This window comes from Falco naumanni, chromosome 3 (assembly GCF_017639655.2).
Source record: "Falco naumanni isolate bFalNau1 chromosome 3, bFalNau1.pat, whole genome shotgun sequence".
NCBI lineage: Eukaryota > Metazoa > Chordata > Aves > Falconiformes > Falconidae > Falco > Falco naumanni.
In genome coordinates, this window is record NC_054056.1 from 62455878 (window position 1) to 62482885 (window position 27008).

The 27008-nt window shown below is 45.0% G+C and overlaps 1 protein-coding gene across 33 annotated transcripts in view; it reads left to right on the top strand.

The window, feature by feature from the left end:
* EPB41L3 (erythrocyte membrane protein band 4.1 like 3) overlaps positions 1–27008 on the top strand; it is a 144981-nt gene that overhangs the window by 26670 nt on the left and 91303 nt on the right. For 3 of the 33 annotated variants that reach the window (XM_040586072.1, XM_040586069.1, XM_040586071.1), the window contains exon 1: positions 21863–22132. The exons of 4 other annotated variants lie outside the window; for them this stretch is intronic. The gene's annotated coding sequence lies outside the window, so the exon portion shown is untranslated. Of the gene's footprint in view, positions 1–19186; positions 19293–19613; positions 19756–20543; positions 20687–21289; positions 22172–27008 lie in introns of those variants that run through there. 26 more of the 33 variants (XM_040586063.1, XM_040586061.1, XM_040586075.1 and 23 more) reach the window with 21 other exon arrangements.

Sequence of the window (27008 nt, forward strand, 5' to 3'; positions counted from 1 at the left end):
AGGTTAAACCTGTTACCTTGAATTATTCTCAGAAGCTACATAACAACTAACACAAATATGTTCTTATCTTTTGTGATGAATGGTGTGATCTGAAATTTCACGTGATAATTGAGTGGCTGTGTTTCTTGTTGTTCCTGACAACTTCCCAAGCCCAGGCTGCTCTCAGAGCACACTGTAGTCCTCCAGTCTTGAAGTTCATCAGCCAGTCCATGCACCTACAACTTAAAACTATCACAGGGCTTCTCAAGTAAGCTAAAAACATAAAATGGTTGTATATAAGAATATGCAGATTAGTTTTGGGAAGGCAATAAGCAGGGTGTTAAACATTTTTAGTAAGATCCATAGGTCCATGGACTATTATTCCTTTTTTTCTTTTCTTTTTTTTTTTCTTCCTTAATACCTAGCTGATGAATTACAGAAGTAATTCAAACTTTGTTTTCCTGTTCTTTTCTGCTGGCAGCTGGCAATTCTTTCACTGTGATGCATATCAAATCGCAACTCGCCAAGGCTCCTTAAAAATAGGTGTGCAAAGCTCTCACATTGTGATGTTCCTCAGGGTTTAAGTCTTTAGGTTGAGAATATGGTTGAATATGAAGTCGTTGAGGACTGTTGATCTGAGAAGCCTTAGAAAACTTTGATTTTGTTATTTTCAAAAATAAATTGCCCTCACCACCACCCCTAACTGACTGCTCAGAAAGTCGTTACTCTATTGCTGCTTTTTATGCCCTTTGCACAACCTTTCAGAATCATGTGCTCTAGAAAATTAAACTATGAAACAGTCTTGACAAAATCTAATTGAAGGCTCAAAAAAAAAAAAGGGTACAATTGTAATGTTCTTGCTGCTAATGAAACGTAATTTAACAAGTCAGTTCAATAATTTGCTTCTAAACCCCAGAGTAAAGTTTCATTCAGTCAAATTTAAGCTACCCCAAGCCTCGCAGATGAAGCAAAGACCATGTTTATAGCCCATTTACACTGGGAGCCAGACTGTCAACGTGGAGCCCTGCCAGCCTGGGCCAGATGAGAATCTGGCTGCACGCAGAGAGCAGGAGATCTGTGTTTTTCACAACTAGCTTTTTGACCCTGACATACAATCCAAAAACCACAACTGTAGCTGAATTGCTAGCAAACAGCAATTTTTATTTTTTTTGCACGGTAGAAATGTGTGTCAAGCCCTAGTGTGTTCAGGGGGTCTGGGCAGCTTTTCTCACGTCACTTTATCAGAGGCCTACATGCAATCACACCAAAACCCCTCTAGGACAGTAGCACATGCAGCTTTACTGCTTGGGAAGCAAAGCTGGCCAGAGCGGGTACACAGGGACGCGGTTACAGTATTTTGTCTGATGACGAGCAGAGCTGCAATGCTCTTGGCGTGGGCAGGTGATTACATCCCAGCTGAGATCACCAGCAACTATTTTTGTATGGGGCCACACGCTAACCTTTCTGGGGGAGAAGCCAGCCACGTCACTTACCGGTTCAATTAAATGTTGTAGGAACATAGATGACAATTAGCATCTTAGCATCATTACATTGCTTCAGTGGTGATGGATGAAGTGATTTACCTTCCATGAACTTTTTGCTTGAGAAATATCCTCTCTCCGTTGTAGGCAAAGTGTCATTAAACAGGAATCCCAAAGGGATGAGTCAGCTAAATCTGTTCCTTTCTCCAGCTTCCTGCTTTTTCTTCATCTTTCATGTTTAATATTAATTTGATTCTTTCGGAGACAGCCATTTTAATTGATTAAGTAGACCCGAAAGGTTGGTGATGTGTTGCCAACATTTTAAACAATATGTTCCTTCAAAAAATCATCCATCAGCTTCGTGCCCTTTTCAGAGGACTGGGAAAAAAAAACCCTATCAGTTCTACATCCTTCACCTCGTTCCCGGAAAGATCAGTCATTCCTCCTCGTTGTGTGTCTAGTTTAGTACTCCCTGGCTTGCATTGTTTTTTGTGTGCCTTCATGTGAAGGTAGTTAATGTTCCCAAAAGCAATGCTGGAAGAAATGTATCCTGTTCCTTCTGCAGGAAGGTGGTTTGGGACCTTTTCTAATGAAGGCTTCAGGAGCAGCGTTTGCACTGCATTGCTTGGGCTGCCCGTGAAGGCAGTGGATGCGTATCAGCTCCATGACTGAGCAGCAGCCGGCTCAGTCCTAGGCTTGAACATAAGCTGTTAAGAGGTGTCCCGGGATTACCTGCCAGGTGACTTTATGCTCCAAAGACTTTTTCCGCTGTTAGGTGTGATTCCCGTCCGCTGTTAACAGTGCTGTGCAAAGGACTGAATTTTTGAGGAGGTGCAGGAAGGGAGAGCCACAGAAAGCTGCATTAGCGGACTAGGAGAGAACCCTGTGGAGCTTAGGCAAAGAAAAAAAAATGCAGAGTACTGCACCTAGGAGGGAATAAACCTAAGCAGCAGCACAGGCTGGAGGATGGCTGCCTTAGTAACAGCCTGTGGGGAAGGACGTACAAATCCCTTTGGCGGACAAGCAGAGCATAATTCAGCAGTGCGCCTTTAAAGCAGCGAGGGCCAACCATAGGGAGAGATAACAGAATCATTTAGGTTGGAAAAGACCATTAAGATTGAGTCCAACTGTAAACCTAACAGTGCCAAGTCTACCGCTAAACCATGTCCGTGATGATTAAAAAGAGCATAGATGGCATGTGAAGAGAAGTCCCCTCTATTCAGCAATGGATGGGCTGCATCTGGAGCCCTGTGCCCAGTTTTGGGTCCTGGTCCCATGGAAGAAAGGCTTTCAGTTTTAGAATGAGGATTATCAAGATTGCAAGGATGCTGAAGGACAGAATGATAGACCAAGAGAGGAAGGAAGCGTAACTTTATCCTGGAGAAGGAAAAATTGAAGCGGGATCTTATGCATGAATGGTTTGTAGATAAAGTGGGGCAGGCTCATCTTGAAAGTGCATGGCAGCAAGGGGAATTCCTGCTAGGTGTAAATAAATAAATTTCACAGTAAGGATAATCAAATATCAACACAGGTTTCCCAGAGAGTATGCAGACTTTTTATCATTGAAGATACTCAGAACTTGACAGAACAAAGGCTTGAGTAACCTCATCTAACTTTGAAGTTAATCCTGCTTTCAGCAAGAGCTGGGACTTTGTGACTTTCAGAGGCCTCTTCCACTCAGAATTATTCAATGATTCAGATAATCTTATGCTTTATAAGATTTTTATTTTGAGCAGGATCAACTGATAGTCTGATGTTTCTCATGGAAAGTGTTTTTCCACCCATAATTACTCCCAATTTGAAACACTTAGGCTAACCCTTTTATCCAAAATGAGCATGTGCCTCACCTGGAGTGGAAGAGAAGGGATTTGTTTTTTCCCAAAGCCAAAATTATCTTAACCTTATTTTCAGGAATGAAAGGATAAGATATTGTTTTACCTGTATTCAAATTCTGACAGTCCTTTCTCAAAAATTCTATTCTTCTTGTGCTTTCAGGCAAAGCCTATTAGCCTAGCAGGGTGCATGGCTTCTTGGCAAGGCCATACTGAGTGAAATACTGCGCGAAAACCTTGTGTTGAATGAGGATTTGAGTAAGTTGATATGACTAGGGCTGGATGGAAGAAAAGCATTAGAGTGGAGAGTATGAGAAGGATCAGATCATGGGGGAAACAAAGGGGGCAGAGCAGAAGCAAGTCAGAGGAAGGGACCAGAGCGTGGTATCTTTGCTTTGCCCTGGGTAGACTCATTCAGTGATGTGCTTGGAAGCCAGCCAGCCTCCTGTTTACTTTTTACAGAAGGGCTGTGATAAATGGGGCAAGGCAATGCAGGTGATGAAGTAGCAGACTGGACCTGACCGATCATTCAGTCCTGTCCGTTGCCCCAGGGTTCCCTAGTGATGCTATGTTGCTTTATCTGATTTTTCCTTTTTCTGAGATTTGAGAATCACGGTGCAAAAATGATGAGCTGGAGCTGAAAAGTACTGGATTGTGCTAAAGATACCAAGTGATGTAAGCACCCTTCCCTGGATGGCACAAGTTCAGCATCCCAAATTGATGGATGCTTTTGACTTCAACGTGAGTGGCTCAGTCTCCTGTGTAAAGTGGTGGCTGGAAACATTGTGATTCAGTATCGAAGGCTATTCTTGCAGTGGTAGTTTACCAGTGTTAAGCACTACAGGAAGGCATGCGAGGAAATTGATAATTCTGTCTTCACAGCTCAATTCCTTAAATACCTTTCACCCTTTACACGGATAAGGCAGTAGTTCTTTCCTGACCCCCCAGACAAAAGGAGAGGTGGAAGGAGGGGATTTGAAATAGTGCATCAGTGGAAGGCAACTTAATTCTGGCATTTTTTAAGTACTGGATTCTTTAATATTAATGTTAATGTAATATATTATACTGTTTTGTCAGTTTTCTGTTGTAGAAGTTGGCCATCGTGATGTGTTCCTCTGAAGCTTCTCAGTCTGTTCACATGCTCAGTGTTATCAGCATAAAGGAGAGGGCCAGTTTGTCCTGCCCAGTTCACTCAAAGAAAAGTAAAAATGGTCTTTCAGAGGGCCTCTCTGCCGCATGGGCTTCCACCATCCCTTTCACCTCGCTGATAGCAAATACGTATTTCATCTGTATTTTGGCTCTGCTTATGATACTGTTAGAGCCTTTATTTTTAGAGTTGCCATCTTTTCTCCTGCTGCCATATCTGTCTGCAGAGTATTGCACTCCTGCCAAGTTACACTTGCTCTAGACACAACATAAACAAAATTACATGTAAAAAATGTGAAGCTGTTTGGATTCACTGGGAAAAGTGGTTTTAGTTTCAAAATAATTTCACTTTAGCATTGTTGCTAATCTTAATCCTGTCTAAAACAAGGGTTATCTGTTGTTGATGTGTACAGGGTATAGCATGCTTTAACTCTTACCACTGCCTTGGGTTGTGAGATGCTGCTATAGGAGAAGAATTAATAATGTAATTTATGTGTATCAATAGGAAAAGTTCTCTAATTTTCATACTGATACCTGAAAAGATCCCTGGAACTATATAAATAAATGGGGGGAGGATGGGATGAAAGATAAGGAGAAAAGTATTTATCTTTCTTTAAAAATGGTGGCCCAATCAGTACATGATACTAAGGACAGAAAAGTTTTTATTCAGTGTCCTATGAAGTCTGTCTTCGTCCCAAATCCATTAAATCTCTGATTATTAAGACTATTGTGGAAACCACAAGGAAAATTTAGGCATGTTCTGAGAAAGTAAAATACTTGTGCTTGGGGTTGCGTTACTTTGATGCTAAGAAAAAAAAAAAAAAAACCAAAAACCAAAAACCAAAAAACCAAACCAGCTTTGGCTGGTGTTAGTTCAGAAAACGCCTGTTTTTGGTTAGCTCTGAAGAGTAAATACTTTGAGGCTGAACTTCAGTAGCATGTGTTACTCAAACATTGCTTTGATGACTTTTTTTTGTTTTTTCTTTAATTTGCGGAAGAGTCACAGAAACAGAACGAAACTGGTAATTTAGATGGATGCTGGTATCTGATCCCATGCTGGTGCAGAAGGATGTAGCTGCACATCACAGCTATTATGGTGACAGAGACCTATTGAAAGCCAGTTTTTGTTAAGGCTGTTTTCAGAAGAGACGTGTAGATGTTAGGAGAACGCATATGCGGTTGCGTTTAAAAAACTGTTTCACTGAGAGACACAGTAATAGTCGAATACAATGAAAATGTAATTTTTATTCCTGCTTCTCTTACATGTTGTGTAGGACCACCTGGTATCTGGTAGGACTAAAATGGGTTTGACTCTCCTTTATCTAGATAGTGTTCTTCGGTTTGGAGATAAAAGTGGTGCCACAAGCAATGATGAAGGGAAGGAATTTGATTAATTAACTGCAAAGCAAGGCACAGATGAGCTCAAGTCCAGAGGACCCTGGCTCTTGGGGAGGCATGGAGCTGCACATTTCATGAGTGACACTATTCTCTAGGACTCATTAGAATAAAACAAGCTCTAAAGAACAGGTCCCAAACTGCTCTGATACTGAGCAAGTGAGCCCAAGAAAATGTTCTGCTGTCTTTGACAATATGTGGAGCAGTGTCTTGCAACAATTTAAAAAATAAAATAAAAATAAATAATGAAGGGATTATGTGAATATTGGTAGTGGTTTTGATGGCCTGCATAACTTACAGGCTAATTTCTGAAGCTCTTGGGCAGAGCAGCCCTGCAGCTTTAGGGGCTGCACCGCACTTTGCCTTCTCCTTCATTTAGGGGCTGGTGGCAGCTCTCACCCTTGCTGCACCCAGCCCGCCTCCCTGTGTGCCTGCCTGCCTCCCTGTGGAAAGGATGCTCTGTGTGCCTTCTCAGAACAGGGCGGGGGACAGAAATTAAGCTTGGGAAAGAGGAATACTCCAGACCATGTGTTTAGCAAGTTCTCCTCTGCAAGAGAGAATTGGTGTGGGACAAACAGTGAAAACTCTGGCTATTCTGTGTCTGCTTGCTCTATGCTGAGGTAGGATACAGTTATGAATTAGAGCAGCCGGTTTAAAAATATTCTGCATATCTAGAGGAAAAACGGGGGTATAAAAGGGGGAAAGCATGGTTGTGTTATGGCCTGGTTATGCTCTTGTAGCACCCATTTAAATTCCCATTTATATTTTCCTAATACACTCATCTCCTTTTTGCCTCAGAGCTATTTTAATTGAATTTGGTTGTTCTGCCTGCCATTTAGCTGTGAGCTGCGCTGACTAAAACCAGTTTCAATGCAATAACAAACCACGTTGTTTCACTAGATTTCCGGCGTTAAAAGCAGCTGACCTTCATGTGCTGCTGGGGGAAAGGGCGGGTCTGCTGAGTGATGCCAGGAGCCACACGCAAAATCAACTTCTGCACATAATTTGGATGAGAAATTATTGTAATTGCACTAACTACCCATGTTAAACACAGTTGCTATCTTTCCCATGTGAGTGTGCGTGTAATTTTCAAATATTAAATGTGTTTGGAATTGCGTTATCAAATGGGTTGTAATCATATGCTAGAATATGTTTGGGATGAGCATGTATTTTGTAATTATTAGTTTATTACTGGGCATGATGGAGCTGTTTCATTCTTCAGTGAATACAGCATTACTCCTACTGGGCAAAACACAAATAGAGAAATGGAGTCAGAATTTAGTTTCCCATATTACGCTTTTATACAACTGTACAGCTATTAAAATGATCTTTGTTTACTTTGTAAAATAGTCAGCCAATGCACTGTTTCTATTTGACACTATATTTCTGTTGGATTTGTTGAGCTGGCTGCTTGACCACTAGGGTTACCACATCGCACAGGGCAGGGGCAGGGAGGACACCCTTGCATCATTCACCCACTTCACCCGCTGACCTGCTGAGATTAGACCTGCCTGTTGCAGGGGGGAGTATCGTGTTTGCTTATTCAAAACTACTGTGGCAGATGTTATAGATATAACTGATTTTTAAAATGTTATTTATCTGTTTTCCACCTCTGCTGTACTTCCTGGGACTCCTGATAGTTTGTTTCAGGCTCTTAGTGAGTGAGTGATAAGATTTTTCAGAGGTTTAGAAAGTCTCTGTTGCTTCTCAGTGGTTCGGTTGGGAAAGAACATGTCAAGATAAGGCCTATCAGCAGCACCGAGAAATAACCTATGCGCGGCAAGCCAGAGAGGCTGCTTATTTGTGTGTTTTGTAGTACCGCTTTAATTCTTCAGGCAGAGAAGAATTCTTTATTTCACAGAAGTTTAATTCACAAGGCAGAGAAGCAGTCTTGTGAGATCCGATACAATTATTGAATGCTGCCTGAGCGCAGAATATGCATTAGGAAATGGGGATCGAGGAGGGAGGGCTGCTTCTGCCTTCCCTGCTCCTTTCTTCTTGTCAATGCGACTAAGTTCAGTGCAGCTTTCAAATCAGATTTTAAACCTGTTCATTTAAGCAAACTACTTGGTCTGACTCTGATCATGAACATCCTTCTGTTTCTTGTAACTTGAGGATAGCACCTCCTGAAATCATTTACCTTCCCATGTTTAATTGCCTTATTCTAGTAGCAGACTGTTACAACACTCTGCTTCTCTTCCACAAGTTACTTTACTGCTCTTTGAAGCCATGAGGCTTAAGTGAAACGAGGAGATGTAAATAAGTGGGTTGGGAGAAAGAAGGGGGAATTGAAACACTTGGAAAGACCTGATAGGTTTTATTTCCCAAAATATATGTAGGTAAAGGGAGCCTGATACAGAAATAAATACAGGAACTTTGGAAAATTGGGAAAGAAAATACACAGTACAGTTGAAAATTATATTACTGCTACATTGCAATGCTTTCAAAATGCTTTCTCCAGTAAGAATTTCAGGCTGTTTTTTAGTCCACTCCACTAGTAGGTATTTGCAGCTCATCTGTTCCACAGAACATAGTTTCTCAGGGCTGTTATTTGTCCTTCACAACAAGCCAGGCTGACCACATCCCAATGCTTAAAATACAGGCTTCCTGCGATCCTGGTATCATCGGGAGTCATGTTCAGGCATGTGTGCACTCAGGTACCCAAGACACTGGCTGTGTTCTTCATCTTGTCAGGCCTCTTGCTGCTGAGCATTGCAGTTGTGGAGATGAGTTCCCACTGCAGGTCTGCAGCGTGGTGGCCCAGAGGGTGGAGGTGCTCCATGGGCTTGTCCAAGCTCAGTGTTAGCTGCACAGTTGCAAGCAGCTGTTGTTTCTCTCTCTCATGTTCTACTTCAGATGTGCCATCTCTGTGCATATGGTGTACAATTGTTCCCTATAGTAAAACTCCCAAATATTTGGGATAGCTTAGGCATAGCTATAACCACTTCTTGTGGGCTGAGGAAGTTGTACCCAAAACAAAACATTCCGTATCCTTAACTTAGAAAGTTTTACACTTGGTAAACAACTACTGTAAATGTTTGAAAAACTTCCTTATTTTTCATCACTTTTTTTTTTCTTTTGTAAATAGGGAAAACCAAACAACTCACTTTTCTTTTGTTTTCTTTTCTTTATGGAGATCTTAATTTTGTTTCCATACAGTTTATGCAACTAAACTTCTCATGATCTGGAGTGTAGAGTCCCAAGACAAATTTTGAATGGAGTATCTTTGGTAGTTGTTTTCTTCTTTCAGCTAATGTAGTGCAGGCCAATGCATTTGAAGTTTTTTGTTTAATCAAGCAGAGATATAAACACATATTTCTTCTAGAGAGTTACCTCATCTGTATTTTACTTCGGAAGTGTTAACACCATGAATTAGTGATGTTTGAACAAGGTACTATAATTCTTGCCCTGCCACTTTGCATCCTGGCTTCTGCAAATAGGCATCACTACTTTTAATTTCAAGTCAGCCATCAGATTCACTTCACTTTTTCAAAACCACCCTTACACAATGGAAGTGTTTCAGACACTAAAAGAGTTAACAAGAAGTGGTTAACAACAGTTGCTGTACTCCTGGTACAAAACCTGAGGGTATTAAGGACCTACAAGACAAGAAAATAAGATGTAACATGCTATGTAATCTTACTATAATAGCTCAGTTTGCATGGATATAGTGCACGATAACCACTGTTTTATGGCAAGTTTTCCAGACATTGTAATTGCCTGCTGAATGTTGCTCTGCTCTGCTAAGTTAATTGACTGATGAATTCTATACAAACTTTAAACGTGCCACAGAATGTGATGTCTGGGAAGTTGCAAAGTGAGAATTTTATTCGATTACTCTAAATAAAACTGATAAATAATGGGCAACATAATTTTAGCTTTAGAGAGGCTTTGAAGAAGGTAAGTGAATACAATATCTGTGTTGATGCAGCCTTTGCAAGTGCATTTCAAGATCCCAGTCAGCTACAGAAAAACAAAATTTAGCTTTGTTTTACTTTGCAAGGTAATTTTTGGGGAGTTTAACTTCAGAAGTCCTGACTTTAATCATAATAGTGGACATATGCCGGAGTATTTGGTTTCTTGGGAGTTGTGGAGTATAGAAAATTTATTTCTCTCCAGGGGTAGGCTTCTTGTCATGTTACTGTAAGTAATGTTCATTATAAGGTGGGGTTTTTAATTATTCTTACTCTTAATTGCCGCTCTTTAAAGCGGGGGGTGGGGGGGGGTGGGGGTGGCGGGAAAGACCTAAAACCTGCCGGTGAGGATTTTACTGATGATATGAAAACAATTTCTCTTTGAAGCTCATTTCAGAGTGCTACACAAAAATGATCTTGCTGTCTGAGAGGTTTTGGCACTCTTGCACCCCAAGAAATATGTTGCCTCAGTTGTGGTGGAAACTTGAGGCTGAGTTCTCCAAGAATAAGCCGCTGTATCTCCTGCCTTTTCACTTGGGTGGAACATGAGAACAAGAGCTCAGGTTTCATATTCATCTGTATAATCACTTTCAGGTTCCTTCAAAGAGTGGCAGAATCCCCCCCAAAGGAAAATAAAGGAGGGCTTTGTATGCCTAATTCAAAGCAGAGGGTGGGTGGCATGGGGAAAGACATGAAGGCTCTATGCCACGAGACACTGCTACAGCATCTTTGATGCTACTCGTTCAAATCGACCCTGCATAGTGGTTAAGAGAAATAAAGAGTAGTGGTGGTGGTATAGCCACGGTGGTCTAGAAGAGTCTAGAGGGAGACCATGGCGTTCTATAGGAAAATGTTTTGCTTTGGCTTGAGCTCAGCCGTTGAATGTCCTGGGTGGCCGTAGCAGGCAGGTAGCCTGTTTGACTAATGGAAGTGTTATGTTGTGATAGACAGTCAGCGTGTGCAGTGCTGCCTGTCAGCAGGCATACAGCTACTGCATATGGTCTCTCTTGCCTGACAGAAACATCTAAAGGCATATTTGGAGCGTTGGGCTTGGTGGTGGTAAAGGTGGAGTGCAGAGGACAAGAAGCAGTGATAAAAGCTTAGAAACACAATCTTTCCCATGCTTAATTTCCATCTTTCCAACTTTTCTCCCCAAAATGCGAAAGGAACATAGCAGAGGAACTCGTTCAAGTCCTCTGAAAACTCATAAAACTGCCTCCAGAGGGTATCTGGCTTGTTCACATTTCTTTTTGATGTCTTCCTTCCACTTAAAATAACTCAAACTATAGATTAGCTGCTGTACAAAAAGTGGCAAAGTAGCCCCTACCTGCAAAAACTGATTTGATACCAAAGTCAGAATTGGAGGATTTGGTGACGTTTTATTCCAAACTAACGGAATGATAGAGTTCTTGCAATTGCAAAGGCAACAGCTGTGTGCTGCACATAGTGTAAATGCAGTGCTTCATGTCAACGCCACTATATTTTGCCTTTGAGAAAATGTGGCTTTTGTTATTTCTGCAGTTATGTGTCTTATCAGGAGAGAACAAAGAAAGAAAATACTCCTTTTACAGCCTTATTACACTTGTCTGGCACCTCAGGCGTCGGTGAAATTCCAAATAGCATGAGCTCTGGTTACTTTTGTTAAGAACCTGGTACTTGTTAATAGGTGCAATGGCAATGTAAATTTTTCCTAAACAGCTTCATGCGTCAAGATACCAAAGCGTTAAAGTGGTGTGATCAGTCACAGTGGTCTCATCAGGGTCCTTGGGCAAACTGGGAAACTGAGGACCAACTGTTTGTAAGCCCTGACACCGTTAATATGACTTTATCTTGCAACAGAGATTACAGTCCCACTTTTTCTGTTTGTTTTGAAACCTTGAAAAGCGTGAGTGTTTGGCTGCTTTGGCTGCGTTAAGGAGGACCTTGGGAACTGACACTTGAGCAAAATGAGTTCAAATGCGGGGGGAATGCAGCCTGGAGCTCTTTGGTTCAGAGGTGTTTTGTAAATATGTTGTTGTTATGTTTCTTTTGTAACCACTGAGATGTGCTTACCTATAACCAGATACAATGTATCAGTGTTTGCTTGTTCCTTGATTTGGGTAAGGGATGGGAAGGCAGCAAACTTCGCTGCCACCCAGAAAATGGATAGTTTTCAACCTGAATGTTTGTTTAGATTTCAGTTTCAACCTTAGCAAGTCCACGCAATTGTTTGCATTTTTTTTGGAGGCCAGGGCAGGAATTGCTACATTTATTTTACTACCCAGAACAATTTGTGTGCCCAGATATTTTCTGGGAAAAAGCAGAGCACCTGTTCTAAATCCAGGGTCCTTATATAAGCTTGTGCTTTCCTATCAGCCTTTTTCCGAGTAACTTTTTTTAAAGCAGGCGAGTTGGCCCGATGCTTAAGGCATCAAGGGTTGTTGCTTGGCAACTTGGGCTGTGTGTGCATCCCTCTGGGAGCAGCCAGACAGATGTTTGCACACAGGCAGACCGGGAGCAATCCGGTGGTGACCAAGCAAACCCAGTCCTAAAATTATTGGTTCAGGGGATGTGTGGTAAATTCAACATTTGCACTGTGAGAGGCTGTTCGAGATACTCATTATTTGCAAAGCATAAAAAGCTTTTCAAAAGGGTGAGAGGTTGGGATGCCTTTCTTGGATATTTTTCAGTGCCTAGGGGACAAATATATGTCACTTGTCATTTTGATGAGTGAAATTTGTTTAGTTCAAAGCTGTGAGTTAAGAATGATGTTGGTCCCTCCCTCATTGTCCCTCCCCTTTTAATGTAACAGTAACATTTTCATGCTATTAAGAGTTTTACAGAGATACAAACCCAGATCCCAGGGGCTGTTTTGCAGGTCTGTGTCCAGTTAGCAATTAGCTGTGTGTCAGTTAGAAAGGAGCCAGCCTAGTGTGACTCTGCTACTTTTCTATCCCAGGATACAGCATGCTGGGTGCACACAGGACACCTGCCTTTAAGCTATGCTAGTGTATTTACCAAGGGAAAGACACGAGGAGCCTGGACTGGTACCTCCTTATTTTTCTCCATGAATACTGACAGCAGGAGTGAGTGTTGCAGGGGGCATGAGCTGTCGAAGCAGAGGGAAGGGAATGGGTTTTTCCTCTTCTCACTGCCTTCAACTTGGTTTTGCTGGCAGTGTTCCATCACCTGAATGTGAGACTTAAACTGTAAACTGAACTAGAGTATGGTTTTATAAGGCAGTGCATTTTGAGAGCGTCCAAGCAGCTATAAGGTGGAGGAGCTCCTGGGTGTGTGCAGATGGCCTGTTAGCCGGAGTGGACTGGTCCCTGGGAGGCCAGGCAGGCAGGGGCTGAAGGCTAGGGATATCATTTTGAGCAGTTGCTCACATAAATAAAGGCTGGTGGCCAGCACTGCAGTCTGATGCCAGCACAGGCTGGCATAGCTGCCAAAGGAGGTGGTGGTGTGACTCTGCTGTCACCCCCACTCCTTGTGTCACACCACACCCCCCACTTTTCAGTCTCACATTGACGAGATCTTGTGGAGAATCATGGTGAGGCACTGGTCAGACTTATTGTGTCTTTCCTGTTTAGTTTTAACTTGGCTAGGTTTGCCTGCTTCTTCCTATGGCCTTAATAAGTGGTTTGGGGAAGGGGTCATGGCAGAGGTGGGATGAAGCTGCCAAGAAATGGTGGGAAGGATGGAGATTTTCTCCTGTTGGTAATGCAGATGTTTTAACTGGCCAGGGAAAGCGTGGCAGACAGTGGGACAGGGACAAACTGTGAGAGGCAAGGGCTACGTCTGGCTGGGTGGGCTCGGAGCAGCTGGGCACAGCTGGACACAGCCCTGTGTGCTTGGTTTTTGAAGAGCAGCTACTTCTGCCATTAAAATACTGTAAACAAGGAAAGTAGTAAGAGCAAGAGGAGTCAACATACTGGGAACAAATGTGCACTTTTCTAACTAGGGACAAAGAAATTGCACTGCATATTTTGGGTTTTGCTTTCTTGTTTTCTTCAATAAGCATATTTGGTAGATTGAAACCACCAGCCCTTTCCCTTTCTGTGAGTAAAGTTTATTCATTGTCCAACATTGAATCTGGGTTTTCTACTTTTCTGGCACTCTGAGAGAATAAAAATGGAGAGGGATAGTTTGACAGGAACCTGAAGTTCTTCTTTAGACATGCCAGGCCAGGAATGTTTTAATTCTAAGGAATCCTTGGAACTAAAGTAATCTTTCAACCATTAAAGAAAACAACCAGTGGCATCTTAGCATGTGTAACTGTTAGACAATGCAGATATAGGATAAATGTGTTCATTCTTGAGCAGAACATCTTTTCTTAGTAACACTTTAATATTATGGTAAGCATAAGAATAGTTATTAATTGTACTTTATAAAAAAAGGTACTAGTGCTTCCCTTAATTGCTATTAACCTTTATTAAGATGAGAGGTGGACTGTGTTGGGTGCTTTGCAAACATTCATTGAAGTGCTTTCCCTCCCTGGTAAATTTTGCAGCTTACAAGAACTAATGATATAAAAGCAGTTGGGGACTATGCCTATTAACCTGGCCACTGAAGGTCGTTTATTTTAGGTGTCATGAGGAAGAGGTGTCTTGAAAACAAATTTGTAGAATGCAATTAGGATTCAGGATGGCGTTTCCCTTTCTGATGGTACTTGATAAATATGAGCATTCATTCTCCTTTGAGTCAGTGAGACTTAGCTTATGCTCAAGGTAAACTCCTGCTTAAATCCTTCTCTGAATTGGATGCTTCATGAAAAGAAGACATAGAAGAGCTAAAAATAGTTTTGTAACTAAGGTGCAAGACAGAGTTTAACAGCATGGAAAAGGTTGAAAGAAGTTATATGCTTTCCTGTTTAACACCCCACAAGTAGAGGATGCACTGTGGGAATAAGGACAAAAAGCCAGAATTCCATGGGCTGAAATAGACTGATTCAACAGAAAGCACCCCAGTAAAGAAGAATGGTCTGAGTTGACCTTGGTAAAGGTCTTAGCCAGCTAGGTTGCATCTAGAGTTGCTAATAGAAAGTAGGAGTTGTCCATGCCTCCCTCATTGTTAGGCTTTTTAGGAACTCAAATTAAAATAAATTTGTGTTGACGTAATATTGCCTATCTTCTGTATTTTGTTTCATGTCGTCATTGTATATTAAATTAGAGTACAGTTAAACCATATTAATGATTATGTGTAGACAAATAAAAATGAAAACCTTAACTGAGATAAAAGTTCCATTTAGTTACTCTATCTGAAGAGTAATTCTTGTCTGTCTGGGGTACAGCCTCAGGTACATCCCAAAGTATCTTAGATCCATAAAATTCAGTTACCTGTGGTTCATAATGGGAACAGGGGAACTGCAGCAGGAGGTAATCACTTGATAATCCAGTTAATGTTCTTAGTCAGAAAGTAGCTACAGATATGAAAGTGGCAAAGGGCAGTGCTGAATTAATTGCAGTAAATCTTCTGTAGGCACGATTTCAGTTGCAGAAGCACTGGAGCCAAATTTACTGATTGTTCCTTCAATAGTCTTAAAAGGGAGTGGATTTGGCACTGCCTGGCAGACTACGACTTCAAACAACAGACCAAATAAATCCCTGCACTGAGGTCAATAAACCAGTGTCAAGAATAAATCTGACCTGCTATGTCACTGAGTTGCACTAAGGGATATCTGACCTGAACTTTTACTACTTGTGCATTTGAAGGCAATGGTAATATTGGCCAGTTAGAGGTCTGCAGGCATTATGTTTGCAGTGAGGGAAGACAGAAGATCTGATCTAATTTCTAAATTTTACGTTCATCTGCTGTCTCAGAGTGATCACTCTTAATTTTGAGAATTTTGTTTCATTGCCATGCAGAAAGCTAAGCTGCATGAGTCATGGGCAGAACAGTTTGCCTTTAATAAATGGAAGTGGATACGGTAATAATAATAATAATAAAAAAAAACCAAAACAGTTTGACTCCAAACCCATCTACCCGTCTAGACAGATAGTGCCAAGCTCCTGTCTGCTAAGAAATATCTTCTTAATAATGCTGTGTAATAATGCTACTACTTTTACGGTACTTGCCATTTTTTGAAGTACTGTACCCAGCTAATTCATCGTTGGCTAGGCTTGAGATAGCCTTTTGCTGAGTTTGATAGCATTTTTGTGTCTTGCTTTTCTGTAATGTGCTATTTTGAATGCCATGTCCAATCAATTAGGGAATCACAAGAATGTTTTAGGCAGCAGTTCCCAGGGCTGGGCAATAATCCTTGTCCCTGCTCTTCCAGGGTTGCCTATTCATCCTTTCCTGGCAGAGACCGTGTGTTTCCCCATTCCCCTCTCCTATAAAAAACAGCCCTTGTTGTGGCCAAATATTCTGCATGGGCCTATTTTCCTTACGGCTGCCCTCCTCTGAATGGTACCCCAAGGGGAAGAGGGGCGTGGAGGTGGGCACTTTTTCCTTCCCCACCTCTAATCCACCTGCTTTATGTCGGAGGCTGTATTTTGTCTTTATTCATCCCTGGCTTTTCATGCCAGGAACAACTCCTTTCCTCTCTCCCTTCACAGGGCTTTCCCAAGCAAGTTGCTTATGTTCACTGAAGGGGAGAAACTGGAAAACCAAAAGCAGTGGATGGCTAGAAAAGGGAATGGAGGACAGAATTTTCTGCCTATTTTACCCGTTTCCCCAGCTTAGTGTCAATCTCTTGGGCGGCTCTGACTCTCGCTCATACAGCTGGATTACCTAGGTGTCTTGACAGCTGTGTGCCTTTGCCTGCAAAGGATGAGATGCTGGGAGCAGCCTGGCTTCCAGCCCCACACAGAAGCAATTTGGATATGCATCTGGCTCCTTGCATGGGTAGGAAATGGAGGATCCTGTTCTGGAGACAACTCGGGGAAGGTATATGGCACAAGGGGAAGGAAGGGGCTTTGGAGGGGAGGAAGATGAAGAGGTACCTTTTGTAAGGGCAAAGGAGGAATAGAGGGTTGGGAGGCTGCTGGTGAAGAGGTCTGGTGGTAAGTGGAGGGAGGGGAGAAGGGCTGAGCAGGGATGGAGGGTGGGGCACGCTGGATATGGGAAGAGAAGAGGGGATGACCTGACAGGATCAGGCTGGGAGAGGTTTTCTGTAGTCACCAAAACAGAGAGGAGATGGTGCATGGGTCGCGGCACACAGAGCCCGTGTGTCAGAGCAGCAGGCTGAGAAGGGTTCAAAGCCTGTGCCTTCAGGGCGACCGCCTGTGTGGCATCCTGCGCCCCTCCCAGGCTGGTGGTGTTTTTAAATGAGCATAATGGAGGAGTTAAGAACATCTCTGCAGCAGGGCTGTGTGTCTGGCTGCCACTGGGGCCTTCTGTGGAGGTGAGAAAGGATTGCCTTGGGCTGCGCTGAGCCTGATGTGTTGGGAGTTGGGACAAGCTGAGACTCAAATTGGACCATTAAACTCATTTGTTCCTGACATCCAGGTCTAAAGCATCACCTCCAGGGGGGCGAGAAAATAGCAAAAATAAAATAATTGTCCCACAGCAAGGCAGGAGCTCAGTCTCTTCTAGTACTGCCTGGACTTGTCATCCAAGCTTGCTTTTGTGTAAACAGACATTGGGAAAACTCCAGTGAAGTGCAGTAGGATTCTTCATGTTTCCCACCTGTGTGAGGAGTATGGTTTTGGGCTTGATATAAATTATTGGAAGAACATTTTTTTTAAATAATTAAAAACTGCTGATTCATGGAAGCCTCAACTTTCGTGGAGCTCCCATCTGACAGAAATCAGGGCAAGCTGGCCAACTAACCCACTTTGGAATTAGAAAGTAACATTTGAAAATGAAGAAAAAAAATACTGCGAACGTTGAGCGCTCTGAAACTTAGGTCCGTATCAGTAGCCCAGAGGTACCAGCTATCTCATATCCTCATCTTGCAAAGGTTTTCTGCTCATAGGAACAGCCTGTAATACCACTTGATGTTTTGAGGTTAAATCAGTGGGCTGAAAGTCTTCTAGATCCTTGGATGGAAGATGCTATTATATATGCAGTATATCCACAAAAGGGATCACAGAGTATATTGTAACTGTGGGGCAAATGAGCCTGCAGTGCTGTGCAAGGACAGCGCGTTGCTGGGAGGTGCTAATACTCCGTGGTGTATTACTGCTGGAGAGCAGCGCCAGCAGCTGCCTCTGTAATGGGCAGTACAAGGGCTGCAAAAGGTTGAGTTGGTAAATCTCGTATTGTTTTTCAAATAAGATTTCCTGGGTCTCCTAGCTTGCTTTTGAGGCTTGATTTGATTCAGACCAACTCAGTCCTCTTCTTACTTTGTTTTTTGGTGGGGTTTTTTTCTTCCTCAAATCAAACCTTGTTAACTCTAATGTGTGTCTTAGCTGTCAAGTCCAGTCCCTTGTGATTAATGATGGTTTCCAGAGCTCCTGGTGGAGAAGAGTATACGAGTCTTTTTACTTCAGCTGCTTGACTAGAGGTATGCCTTCTCGTAGCTGATGGCACACATTTTCCTTTTGAAGTTTCCTTCCTTCTTATGCATGTTACAATGTGCCAGATCTGCTAAACGGCACAGCAGGTATGTCTTGCTCTGATTCTACACTAAACACAGAGCAGTGCAGTTTTGCAAATCTGAGAAATGGTATGTCTGTTGCCTACTGCAAAACCTCTCCCTTCTTAAATCCCTCAGAGATGCTGCTAATTAAAGGAGATATCATTTCCACTGTGCGCCCCGCCCTCCCCCCCCCCCCCCCCCCCCCCCCCAGTCCATATGAGAGGCCTGAATATAATTTGGATCTTAGAGTTTTGGGGACCTCTCAAAATATACTATCTAAAGAGGGACTAAGCTTAATTTATCTGCTATGTTGCAACAGGATTGAAGGCGCAGTATGAGAGCATGCTGGTCTGTGGCTCTCCCGTAGCCAGCCATCACTACCATTCATTCCCATGGCCAGTTCCTCCGCTGAGAAAGAGCAAGTTCAGCTGCTTCTGCCCCCCCGAGAGAAGCCAACAAGCAGTGCCTCTGGGCGCCGTGGTGTGGCGGCGTCTCAAATCCAATAGCTGCTCATATGTGTGTAGTTAGTGGAGAGCTCAGTTACGTGCTCCAAGAGGAGCTACGCATTTACCAAAATGAAATGGTCCAAGTAGGATTATCCCCTCCCAAACGGTTTCTGTACGAACTAGGGATTTTTGATGATCTCTGACATGTGGCATGTTGAGGTCTGTATCATAGTGAAAACTCAGAAGTCATTTCCAGTTTTGCATTAGCCGTTCTGCATTGGGAGCTGGTATATGGCAGGAGCTGCGGTTTTTTTTCCGTTTTGGTGATGCTGTTGAGTGAAATAGGGTCCAGATTTTAAGTGTATGTGGTTTGTCACTAGAAATTAAAATCAAAAAGGCTGATACCCCCCAGCCTCCAAGCAAAAACCCCACGTGTAAATCAAAGCCAGCCCTTGCCAGTGCCCAGCTTTTAAGCTCACAAGGAGTCTCTCCATCACTAGGGTTTGGTTGCGACTGCAGCAGCTAAACTCATCTGTGAAAGAGAAGAATTCATTTAGCTGAGCCAAAACCCGGCCGGATTCCTCCAGACGCAGGTGGGGATCCCGGTGCGGGCTGGGGGGGGTGGCTTCCAGCTGTATGCCCGGGGAGCAGCCCCCGGCATCCCCCCTCGCACCGCAGCAGCAGGCCGGGGGGACTGGGCTCAGAAACCTGCTGACATCCAGCTTTTGCCGTTCTCCACGGCGTGGGCTTTTCTTTTTTTTTAATTTTTTTTTCCTCTTCCCCCCCGCCCCCCCTTTTTGTGCCCCCACCCTTCCCTCCCGCTCGCGCTTTCCCCCCCCCCCCCCCCCCCCCCCCCCCCCCCCCTTTCCTTTTTCCCTCCCTCTCTCCGGAGGAGCCTCCGCAGCCCTGATTTGCTGGGAAGCGGTGGAGGCTCGCCCTGGGCAGAGCCGGGCTGCGCTGCCGCTGCTGACGCGTGGCCGCCGCGCCGGGAGCAGCCCCGCGCCCCGGTCCCGCCGCCGCCGCCGGGCGCCCCCGCCGCTGCCCGCCGCCGCCAAGGTACCGGTACCGGCCCGCCGCTGCCGCCGCGGTGCGTGCGGTGTCCTCCCCGCACGGGGAACCGGATATGCCCGGGGGGGCGCGGGTAGATTGCACACCCCCGACCTTTTTCTTAATATATACGTATTTTTATATCTATGTATCTATCGATATATCTATATCTATATAAAACCTCTTTCATAGGAGCCATTTTTAAGTTGGCAACGGCGGAGGGGCCGGGGGGCGGCGTGAGCGAGACCAGGATGCCCGGGGGGGGCGCCGGGCGAGGCAGCGAGCGGTGCCCCCCGCGGAGCCGGCGGGGCTTCTTGGGGGGGCCGCTGCGGCCCGGTGGGGAGGGCACGGCTGCTCCCGCCGCAGCTGTGCCGGGGGGGGGGGGGGGGGGGGCGGGAAGCGGTGTTGCAATTTTAATTCAGTTTTATTTTTAGGGCAATCCGCATTTCTGTGGGGAAACTTCTGTAGACGGCAGAGGCACGGGGGGGGGGGGGGGGGGGGCGGCTGTCTGGCTTGGTAGGGCGCACCCCCAAGCCCCCCCTCCCCGGGTGCTCGCTGCCTCCCTCACCTGGGGGACACAGCGCCTGGGGGGTGCAGGGGGAGCCGGCTCCCACCCCGGCCCCTCCTCTGTCCCACCCCCCGGCAGGGGTTGCGCGCCCTGCGGTGGCGGGGGGGCTGTCGTCCCCGCGTGTCCCCCCCCCCCTCCCCGGCCGTGGCTTCTGCAATGCGGTGGGTGTGGCTATGTACGGAGCGCATCGCAGCCCTGGACCGCTGCAGTGGCAGCGCCGCCCCCGGCCCCCGCCCCACGGCCCCAGGCCGGTAGCGAAGGCCTCCCCCGGTGCCGGTGCCGCCCGCCGGAGGGCTCGCGCGTGGCTGCCCGGCGCGGGCCCGCGGGCGCCCAGGTGCGCGGGAGCGGCGGCCCCGCGGAGCGCTCGGCCAGGTCTGTGCGGAGGGGGCAGCGGGGAGCCCGCGGGTGCGGCCGGCGGGTGACCGGAGCGGGGCTGGGGGGCGGCGGATGGAGCGTTTTGGCGTTTCAAGTTCTCTTGTTTTTCCCGCGGGGCGGAAACTTTGTCGGTAACGCCGGTTGCGCTCTGCGATGGTGTCGAGCAGCAAAGCACAGCCAGCCTGGCCGGGCGGTGTGTCTCGCTTTTATTTTTCTCGGGGCTGTGCTCGAGGGGACGGCGGTGGGCCGAGGTGGCCGTCGGTCCGGGTGCTGTTCTCCAGCGCCCGCTTCTCCCTGAGGTAGAGGTGGCGAGCAGTCCCTCAACTCAACGTGCGCGTTTCTTGTAAGTCGAAGGGGAAGTACTCACGACATTTGAAGTCTTTTCTGTCAAAATGATTGCAACTCAGAGGCCTGCTTGCAAAAAAAACCCCCAAAAAACCCAACAAAACAACCAAACCCCAACCGAAACAGCTCTGGGTTAGGCATGTCCCACGTGCATCTGTCTTTTTACACTGTGAGCTGAATTGTATCTTTTTCATTTTACTTTTAATATTGTCAGCATTTGTTTGTGTCCATCGAAAGCTGGGAGATTTGTATAAAGAAAACAAGCATAACTAAATCTCACAGAAAATGAGACTATAAGCAAAACGTCTAAGTTTTTGACTAGTAAATCTTGGTCAGTTGCTTTTCCTTTAAGCCTACGGAGAACAGTCCTTTCATAGAGTCTTAAAAAGGTCAAGCTCATCGTGCTGCATCACTGATGTGGTTAAATACACAGGTCGTGCTGCACCTGTGTGTGTACATGCATAACATCGGCTGGGTGAATGCTGCTGTGCTGGTCTCCTTGGGCTGGAAAGTTTCAGCTCTAACGTGGGGATGAGACCTGCATGGCAATAAGGGGGGAAGAGAGCCCAAGAGCACTGCATTAGAGTAAGAGCCACTGGAAGTTTATTCCGTACAGCACTGCTTCAGCAGGAAGGCTCCTTGAGCTGTCAATGTGCTGCAGACCTGCTTGCTGCAGCAGAGGACATAAAACACATCGAGAAGCATTAAAAATACATCGGTTATATTTAATCAGACTAGTGCAGCGCAGGCCTCTCCCCGAACTAAATGCACGCAGTCGCATCCCTCCATTAATGATGCAGCTGATGGCCTTTTCGCCCCAAAGGCTGCCCCGTATGACCGGGGAGCTGGTCAGATGCACGTCAGGAGCTCATCCGATGGGAGCCTGCTTCGGCGGTGGGCAGGTTTGGCCTTGAGGAGGAGGAGGAGCAGGGGGGGCCCGCAGGGTGTGGTACCCAGCCCCAGCCCCCCCGCGCCTCCGCCTCCCCGGCTCCTTGCGGGGTAGGGCTGTGTCTGTCTGCTGGGGAACTGCAGCAAAACTGGCGAGATCTGCCTAGAGTTTTGGGGTTTTATTCTCTCCTCCGAGAAGAAGCAGCGAAGGTGAAGCTACAATTTAACGCAATTTTTGAATTAAACAGGGTGAGGTCTTTTGTTGTCTGTAGTGGAAACCTGCTGAATATTTAGTCTTTGATGAAAAAGAAATACTGTTCACAGGTTTTTCTTTGAAGGTTGGGAGGGTTTATATGTGTAATATGGACACTGATGGTAGATTTGACCCGGATTAGCATGCTGGCACCTGTATTTGTTAGGTTTGCTGTTTGGTGCAATGGTTGTGAATTCCTTGGCTATGCACGGTTATTTTTTTGAAAAAATATGTGAAGTATCACTTCTTCATATTTCAGGAATGATCTGGAGTTAACAGAAAGTTCTTGAAATGTGTTAAATGTGTTATTCATGGTGGGTGACATTCAGACTTGTTTCATGGAAATCTCATGTACCAGTAAATGACTGCTTGTTGACTCAGGGAAAACATCAAACTATTTACAAGTGGTTATAAAAGAATGCTTGTTTCTCATCAGATGAAGCATCAGCTCTGTCTCTCAAGCTACAGCATTTTCAACGTGGAACTATTGATAAATGTGTGACTTTTTCACAACAAAATACATCCTTGGGTGAGAATCTGTGTACGTTCAGTGCGTGTTCAATGTATGTTGTGCTTTGAAAACAAAGGGTTGGTCCATGCAGGGAGGGCTGTTGTGAGTCTGCAGGATTGTGGGTTTTTTGGTATGTATAGTGTGGTCCCGGGGTATTGTATTTTAGCATCTTAATTATCACATTTTTAACTGGAAATATAACTGTAGGGTTTGAATTTTCAGTGTTCCATTCAGACATAATTTCTCTCTAAGCAAATGAAAATAAATGCGTGCGTGTAATTGAAAAATATGATTGCTGTCAACTAAGCTGAAAATTAAGCTGGAAACATGTTTATTCCGAAGGATCATGATAGATTGTTTTTGTTTGGTATGAAAGTTATAGGGTATATAAAAGAGTGTTACCCAGAACTGGACTTAAATAAGCATTGCTAAGCAGTCTGAATCAGTGCTGTAAAGGAAGCCTTTAAAAGAGATGAGCTACTGAAAAGATGATGGATTAGCTAGGTTTTACAGCATGTTTCTCTTAATTTTTAATCTCCAGTATTAGCCATTTCTAATGGCTGGGGAATGGTCCAAGTCTAAATGCGTATGTGAACACATAGCACCTCCTCTTGCATTAGCTGGCTGGAAACACCCAAGGAGAAATGCTTGTTTTCTTCGGAAAGATCTCCAGTTCTTAAAATGAACAGCACAGGTAGTGGGGAAGAGGAGCCTAAACACTTATCTTGGCTTCGGTAAGAGAAATCCTACGGGCCCTTTGCTCCTGCCCCTGCCATTCTCAATTGTTGTCACCATAAGCGTTGGTGCAGAGGAAACTCAGGAGGATTGCCAAGGACTAAATGTCTGTGGAAAAGCAGAAATGGGTCAGTATTTGGGACAACTGAGTTAATCTGAGACAGTGTTCTGTGTAGACAGCAAACTCGGTATCTCCTGCACCCTTCCCAAGTAGTTGATATAATGCAGTTTGAGTAATTGTCAGGTTTTTGTCTCTGAAGGAAAATGAAATCTTTACTTTTTACTTGGTCTTTGGCTGTATCAGCAGAGCTGGTTGCTCTTGAATAAAGCAGATAAAAGCAAAAATAAAATTATAATAATCTTGTACATCACTTGTTAATCTATTTGCAACACATGGGACACAGTATATGAAAGGTTAATACATAAATACAAGTTTTAAAAGTATGTAGAAGTATAAAAAAGAGTGAAATTCCCATTTTTACATAGACCCCTTCAATTTTTTACCCGTGCCTTTATAGACCCTGGAAATACATTGTGTGCCACAGACAGAGAATCCCTTTCAGTAGCTTCACTGCCTATCAAAACTGATCTGTTAGCAAGCTGAGAAGCAAAAGTAGTACCGAAATCCGTGGGAGATGTTTGAACCCACTGAGAAAAGTCTTTAGAGGGTTAAAGAGGAATGTGGAAACCCGGGACCTAGAGCGTGTGTGGGGGGTAAAGGGCTGGAATAAATGGAAAGCATATGTGAGTATAAAGAAGTATTTCAGGAAGGGCGGGGGGGAGTGTAAAGAGAAAAAAAGCAGTATACAATTTTGGATACATGCTCATGTGCATGTATTTGTATGAAACTTATGTTTGCTGACAAATGAGACAGAAGGGAAAAGTCATAGCTTTGCTTTAATGAGTTAGAGGTTGGAGAATAAAGCTTTTGCGTGGAATGGAGAATGGTTGACTTCTCTGTTTTCAGGCTACTTTGAAATCTGAACTACCAAGGTATGACATGTGTTTGTTGCTTGGCTTTTACTGCAGCCTTTTTCCTGATACAGGGGCTAGGTTTTGGTCCCAGGGGGGGCCGCAGGTAGCAAGCGAGGCAACGTATTTGAAGTGGGAATGGCAGATCCTGATGGGCTCTTGGTTGGAGCCCTGTTATGGATGATGTTCATGCCAGAGAGGAAAAGAAAACACCTGTTGGCCCATGTCAGGCCAGAGCAAGCCACATGCTTAGTCCTGTCGTTTTGCTGTTCTCTTTGGTTGTGTCCTGCTCCCCTGGCTAGGCTCCTGCCTATCGCTCCCACCCCACGTCGCCTGGCTGCAGTCACTGGCTGGGCACCCCTTCCTTGGGGCTCCTTGGTGGGGTCGCTGCTGGGTCAGGACCTTCCGGCTCTGTCCATCCTAGCCATCACCCAGGAGGGTGGCCAAGCACCTGTCCTGCTTCCTCTCATCTCCATTTGAGATTATCCCTCCACGTTACTCATCCGCAGAGCTTCATCCTTTGCAGTGGCTCAGCCTCAGCGCTCTCCACCTCCCCAGAGGAGCGGAGGAGGTGAGTAAATCCTGGGAGGCAGCCACATGCCGGGTGCACCAGCAGCTTTTCCCCAGTGGCAGGAGGTGACACCGCTCACAGCAGCAGGGGAACATGACATTGCTGGTGGCAATGGAGCAGGAGGAGTCAGTCCCTGGTAGCAGAGGTTATCTTGTTTACTCCTTATGAATCTGAGGGCAATTATGTGTAACATCTCCTCATTTCCTAGGACATACTGGGTGCAAATAATACCTTGTTTAATAAGCCAGCAAATGCAAAAAAAATGTGAAGGAAAAAAAAAAAGCAGCTCTTCCAGACCTAGAAAACATATTAGAAAACATATGCTTATGCTGAGAGACCCGTTCTTGCACCCTGACTGACGTTGGGGAGAATCTTTATCTGCCAGTCTTCCCACAGAAATTGGTAAGCCTGTCTGTGAAGCAGGGCACGATTTGATTTAGGTGCAGATGGCAAAATCTGACCCTACCAAATTGTAGCTTAGGTCAGTAAACTGTAATGTCTCAAAGGACCCTGGAGATGATTACTTCACCGGGTCCACTGAATTTGTCACTGTTTTCTTTCAGTTAAATGACTGCTGTTGCAGAGCAAGGGCTGGGGCAGGCAGCTCCCCAGTGCCGTGTGAGTGCTGCGGGTGCCCCACAGCTGCGCTCGAGTCACTATATGGACATAAACATCTATAGAGAGAGAAACGTTGCCAATTGCTTATGGGAATTGTTTGTGGCAAGAAACCTAGTACCTCTGGTTTGATCTTAGTAGCAGTTCTTAACCTTGCATATCAGTAAATAACGAGGTTTGATAAAGAGAAAGGTGGTGGGTGAGATATAAATGTGTGCTCTCAGGAAAGCAGGGTTGTCTTGGCTTATCCAGCCGGCCTTGGATGTCCAGGCGTTAGTTGCAGAGAGCCCTTTGCATGGGGCATCTGGCAGCGGTGTTGGCCGGGTGGTTAGGGAGGGTGATGCGATGTGCTGACCTCCGAAAGGCAGCTGCTCCTTGTCTTGAAGCAGGAGTAAAACACGGGTCTCACTCCCGCCTGAGGGTCTGGCACAAGGCACACTTACCTCTTGTTGTAAGTAGGTTTCTTAACTGTTCATTTTATAGTGGCAGTACATGGCTGGTTTTACCATGTGTCTTGCTAGGCAAACACTGACGTAAGATCTTGAGAACAACCCTGGGAGGAGAGGCCCAGCTGTGGGGTTGAAAGGTGAAGTGAAATGACAAGGTTTTTACTTTGGAATTTGTCTTTTCTGTTTCTGTCGCTCTCTTTTGGATCATTCCAGTAGACTGAAAGTTTTGGTTAATTATATGTGCTTAAAGGGAAACACTGTAATGTAGTTTCCACATACTGGAGCATTATTCGTGTACAGCTGGAGCTGGCAGCCTTTCATTCCCTTACCACCTCCTTTTTCTCCTAAAAATAGCAGCACACTACAGTGGGATCACAGGAGAGGCAGAAGAACGTTTCCTGAGCAACAGTTTTTGCCGGGTGGTAGTTGAGGTAGCATCAAGAACAGATCTGGGGGGACTCGGAGGGAGACATAAATAGGAACAGACCAAAACTGGGCAGAGGCAAAACTGGAGTGGAGAGGACAAGGCTGGTAGGGAGGAAGCGTATGGATGGCGAGGTTCACTGGGCTGTGTAACAGCTTGGCCAGGGAGTTGGAAGAAACCTCAGCACTTGAATCATTTAGGAGTTGCTGAGACAGAGCACTCAGCAGCACTGTAGGGGTAGCAAAGTCATGGTGTGGGTAGGAGGTGCGGACAAGATGACCTAATTTCCATCTCTGATTTCTATGATTTATTAAAGAATTTTGCAGGCTTTCTCTTAGCAGGCTTAGAGCTGGAATTTGAGGCATGGCAATTAGGAGGGTCCTTTAATACTGTGCCAACATGCTGTCAGGGCTTGATCACTTACTTGCAGGGGTAGTGTGCTAAGTGCAGCAGACAGAGGCTGTGGACAGACTACGCTGGTTTAGATCCTAGTATTGACACTGGTTTGCATTCCGTGTTCAATCCTGCTCTCAATGCCACTACTCCTCTATATAGG